At 40.6% G+C, this 5,823-nt stretch overlaps 1 pseudogene; it reads left to right on the top strand.

Annotated features, from left to right (window-relative positions):
* The first annotated feature begins 829 nt into the window (after nucleotides 1-829).
* LOC145001826 (AAA-ATPase At3g28580 pseudogene) lies at nucleotides 830-2,457 on the top strand (annotated as a pseudogene).
* The last annotated feature ends 3,366 nt before the right edge of the window (nucleotides 2,458-5,823 follow it).

The raw sequence follows: 5,823 nt of genomic DNA, 5'->3' as shown, positions 1-5,823 counted from the left end.
TACCGTGTTATGTGATATGTGTTTCAGGTACCAGTGATGATCGCGGAAAGGCACCGATATGAGTCGTACACACTGAGGGATTTTATGTATTGAGATCTTGGAATTTGTTTTATTCGGATAATATGTGAAACATTGGATTTTTGGGATTTCTTTATGAATAAAAATATGTGTTAAAAATGAAAAATTATTTTAAAAATTTACGTTGTTACAAAAACTATTACGAAAACTTTTCCAAATAATGTTTTTTTTTTTTTTTTTAAATAAAAATTCTTAATTCACAAGCTTTATAGTTAAAGTTTTATCCTAAACAAATACTATTTTATTCATATTCTACTAAATATATTCTAGTTAATTTTGTAAGACTGTATGAACCATAAAAAAGTTATATATGAGAAAAACTTCCGGTACACTAAAAATATATAAAGCTTTTTGCGTTAGGTGATTTGAGAATAATATGCTTTTATTAGCTGTTAAGGTAAAGTCCACCAGTTTATAAATTGAGAGGACAAGATGCTAATAAAATAGTTTAAAATGTCACATTTCGAACGTGCATGTTAAGAACCACTGAAGTTACAATAATCATTTAAATATGTAAGCAGCTTGATGTCATAGATGACTAGCTTGACATCATTCGAGGAAGCTTCAATACTATCGAATTAGTAACGCGTATCAAAAAGCATAGTCGGTTCTTTCTGCATTCCATGTCAGATTTGTTTTTGCACAACACCACGTAGCAGGAACCTTCATTAAAAGATCTTTGACTCTTATATTCGAGTACTCACTTCTATATAAATTAACAAACGAATTTAATCGTTGTATTAATCCTCAACTCAAAAAATACCTTCAAGTGATCTACAAGATAATTATGATGTGGGATATGACTCAGTTAGGGTCTATGATGGCAAGTGCTATGTTCGTGTGGGCAATCTTTCAGCAATGGTTCCCAGAAGAGCTTAGTAAGCATATAGAAAAATATATTCGTAGACTTGTGAGTTTCATGAATCCTTATATCACCATTAGTTTTCATGAATACCAAGGAGATGAGTACGAGCGCAGCAAGGCATACAAGGCCATCGAACGATACCTTAGTTCCAACTCCTCCAATGGAGTTAAACGGCTCAAAGCGAATGTTATTAAAAACAGCAAATTTAGATCCGTTTTCTTAAGCATGGAAGACTACGAAGAGGTGATAGATGAGTTCCAAGGCATGACAATCTGGTGGAGTTCGAGCAAAATCATCCCCCAACATCGGGCTCTCATTGCTTATAACGATGGTGACGAGAAGCGATACTACCAGCTCACTTGCCATCGCAAACACAGAGACGTAATCACCAATGTTTACGTGCCCCATGTGATTGATGAAGGAGAGGCCATTGCAAAGAAAACCAGGCAACGAAAGCTCTATACCAATGGCAAGGGGACCTCGTGGAGCCACATCATATTCGACCACCCTTCAACGTTTGATACTCTTGCAATGCATCCGGAAAAGAAGAAGGATATTTTGAATGATCTTATGAGCTTCATCAAGTCGAAAGACTACTACAAGAAGGTGGGAAAGTCGTGGAAGCGAGGATATCTTCTTTATGGCCCACCAGGAACTGGAAAGTCTAGCATGATCGCTGCTATGGCTAACCTTCTTGATTACGACATCTATGATCTTGAATTAACCTCCGTTAATGATAACACGGATTTGAGGAAGCTACTAATCCACACATCAAGTAAGTCTATAATTGTGATAGAGGACATTGACTGTTCACTTGATCTTACTGGTGAAAGAAAGGAGATCAAGAAGGGAAAGAATACTGAGGAGGAGAAGAATCTAGTTCACAAAAAGGAAAAGGTTAAGAAGAAAAAGGGAAGTGAAGTGACCTTATCGGGGCTGCTGAATTTCATTGATGGGTTATGGTCGGCTTGTGGTAGTGAGAGACTCATCGTGTTCACTACATACCACATTGAAAAGCTTGACCCTGCTCTGATTAGAAGAGGAAGGATGGACAAGCATATTGAGCTCTCCTTCTGTTGTTTCGAAACATTTAAAGTGTTGGCAAAGAACTATTTGGATATTGAATCACACGACTTGTTTCCATCCATCAGTCGGCTGTTGGAGGAAACGAACATGTCTCCAGCAGATGTTGCTGAAAATTTGATGCCAAAGTCAGCTGATATCAAGAATGCTGAGAGTTGCTTAAAAGACCTAATTAAAGCTCTAGAAAATGTAAAAGAAGAAGCAAGGCTGAAAGCTGAGAGAAAGAGTTGAGTGACCAAGTATTAAGCGATTCAGGCGATGAAGACTCGAAAGATACAGACACAGAATCATGTGACTCGGGAGATGAAGACTCAAGTGAGGGAGAGGATTAGTTCGGTAAAGGGTGGTTTCTTTATATGGTTTAGTGGTTTTACATCGGGTTTGTATAACTTATTAACAAATTTGAATTCAATACAATCGAATTGACGTAATGGGAGGTTTTCCATCGATTTTGATCAGATGATAATGGAATTGATGCAATATATTATAAAGGTAATTAATGGTTCATTATTAATTTACTATCCTATATGCAACTTTATTAAGAATACTTTGTTTAATGTATTTAATTAACTCTTGGCTCCTAACACCTCAGAGTTAAAAACACATGAACGTCTTACAAATTTATATCTCAATTAAAACTAATGCGACTCGAAGGCAAATCCAATAGAAGACAATGATCTTGATGCGAAATCACAAGATTCAGCAGCTACGCGGAAGTCTTGAACTTGGAGAAATCGGACTGTGAAATGAACCTTGTCATAAGGTCTTCCTGCTATGAGGTTCCACTCTCTCCCACTTGAAATATGCTAGAATCTGACAACTTCACAATCATTCGATACCCGAGACCAACTTGAACTCTATTACTTGATCCCAACCACTGATATCCAAATACACAGGAGAATCTGAACCCATACAACATTCACAAATTCCAACACGCATGCAACCGAGGAAAATGATAATTAATCGATTAATAATAAGAAATCAATCAAAAACATAGCTAAATAAGATAATTTCATTCAACTAATCATCCAAGATTACAATTGAGCTTTGAAACATAAACATAATGTAACATCCAAAAATTTACAACAAATTTTAACTTTTCAAAAACAACTCATATTCATTAATTTATTACAAAAAGGTTTTCAGTTCGTTTATTATCAGAGTATCCCAGAAACATCAACATAAAACTGAGGAGCGGTACAATCATGTCTTTGCCTTGCCACGATCTCCTGAAGTACCTGAAACAATACACTGGAACTGTAAGCCTGAAAGCTTAGTGAGTTACCCCCAAAATACCAACCACAATACCACACACATATCATAACATAAACAAAACAATCATGCATATCGAATCTACAGTGTGACTGGTCCGCCTGCACCAGGCCTTCAGTCCACCCGGTCCACTCTCTCTCCGAGTCTACAGTATGACTGGTCAGCACGCACTGGGCCTTTAGTCCACCTGGTCCACTCTCTGAGTCTACAGTATGACTGGTCCGTCCGCATCGGGTCTTCAGTCTGTCTGGTCCACTCTTCGAGCCTCGGCACGTCTGGTCCACCCTCTTGGGGACTTCAGCCTATCCGGACCGCTCGCCGGGCCTTCGGTCTAACCGGTCCGTCCTAGGTATGTTGGCCTACAGCACAAAGCAGGACCCGCCTCAACCCAACCCCAGTCCAACAACCATGTGCACATAAACATATAATCATATAGCAATTCACAACTAATCAACCGATCTAGCAGATCACATAACATAGCAACATCCTAATCAGGATACTGACCTAACCGGTCACTAACATAGCATCATCCTATGTATCAGGATACCGACCTGAACCAGGTCTCTAACATATACCATCCTAATTACCCGGATACCGACCTTAACCAGGTCTCTAACATATACCATCCTAACTACCAGGATACTGACCTTAACCAGGTCCCTAACATATACCATCCTAACTAGCAAGATGCAGACATAGCAGAGCAATAACATAACAAACAACTATCCGGATTCCCATATGATCTTAGACCCTATCGATATAGTGAGGATAACTCACCAGCAATTGCCGACTGAAGAATAAGATCACGCTGCTCCACCCACCGACACGAACTCCACCACTGAACATTACCAAATAACCAATCAAATAAATACCAATAACTACCAAAATATCCCTGGAAGACAACTGGTCAACCCTTGTACAAAGTCAAGGTCCTCAGTCAAAGTCAACCTTCCTGGTTGACCCTACTCACCGAGTCAACCCGTTGACTCGTCGAGTTCCTATGCTCAGAAACTCCCATGCCACGACTCAACTTGCTGAGTCACCCCAAGACTCGTCGAGTCCAACAAGCTCTGAGTCCCTTCCTACTCAACTCACCGATTCATCCCTCGACTCATCGATTCACAGCTCAACCAGAAAAGGTTAGGGTTCCACGACCAGACTCACCGAGTCTAAGGCAATCTTCAACAGGCTCGCCGAGTTGTTCTTCTAACTCGCCGAGTCCATGCACATATTCATACAACTCGTCGAGTACACCCATGTGACTCGTCGAGTCTCTTCAGTTCTCATTCCAAACAGAGGTTTTTCAAGCCATGCAGGGACTCCATTCCTCTACAGCCTAACCCTCACATAAAGTTGCAAACTTTATGTGAAAGCAAGAAGATATAAGCCTAAAACACTTCTAGGGCTAGGGTTCAAGATAAAGGGCTTCACCAATGACTCTTAGACATGAACTTTAGGACCTTTTAGGCCACCACTCTTCTAGATCTGAAGTAGCAACTTCAGATCTAAGCCTCAAACTCGAAATAGCTCCCAAACAAGCTAAGGAATCCCAAATCAACCACCATTCATGAAACAATAATGAAATAGCTTAAGGAGGAGGTTCCTTACCCCTGAAATGTGCCCAAACAGAAGTAGATTCCAGATCTACCTAAGCCCATTGATGATGGTCTCCAAATCCCCAAGCTTCTTACACCAATTTTCTTTTTCAAGCTCTAATTCTTCATCAATGGAGTCACACACACGAGATGAGGGTTTCTGGATTTCAAATGAGTAGCCAAGAGGCTGAAGGTGGCTATAATGTGCTTTATATAGGGCACAATCCCGGATTAGGGTTTTCTCCTTTCAGCACCAACTCGTCGAGTCCAGCCGCCGACTCGCCGAGTTGGTCACTTAACACTTGACCAGAACCGCGACTCGACTCGCCGAGTCTATCCTTCGACTCGCCGAGTCGACCTTCCTTATTTACACTAAGAACCTTGAACTTGCACCTCTTAACTCGGGGTGTTACACATAAATTATAGATGAATATCAACATTGTAGCAATCAACTAAATAGAAGAACTAATAACTCAAACCTCGGTCTCCGGAGATCTGGACGTCCCACAACGCCCGTCAGGAAGCTGCCAAGCAATGGGTGTAGGGTTCAGCACCTTACCAAGACGGAAAGGCACAACTATATCTGATGTGGCTTTTCTAGCCGCAATGGAAGAAAACTCGCGTACTCCGCCTACAATCTCTACCAAAATGACCCTCTTCGTGACATCTGCGACATACAAAAGATCGACACCTCCCATCATGAAACTTCTCGCACTTGCCACACTTGGAACTCCTCCTCGCAGTTGATCCTGAACTCGGGCCGGCAGACTTGAACCTCTTGGTCGTTGGCTAATAATGTCCTAAAGTTGGCATCTCCTCCTTCAACTGGACCTCCATCTCAGTATCTTTTCTCCTAGAACTTGACTGAGACTTGACCAAGGTCCAAAACAGTTGTATCAATACATACTCTTGAATCTCTATCTTGAGCAT

Source organism: Lactuca saligna, chromosome 6, assembly GCF_052625555.1.
Source record: "Lactuca saligna cultivar CGN05327 chromosome 6, ASM5262555v1, whole genome shotgun sequence".
Taxonomy (NCBI): Eukaryota; Viridiplantae; Streptophyta; class Magnoliopsida; order Asterales; family Asteraceae; genus Lactuca; species Lactuca saligna.
This window is presented reverse-complemented; position numbering and strand designations above follow the sequence as displayed.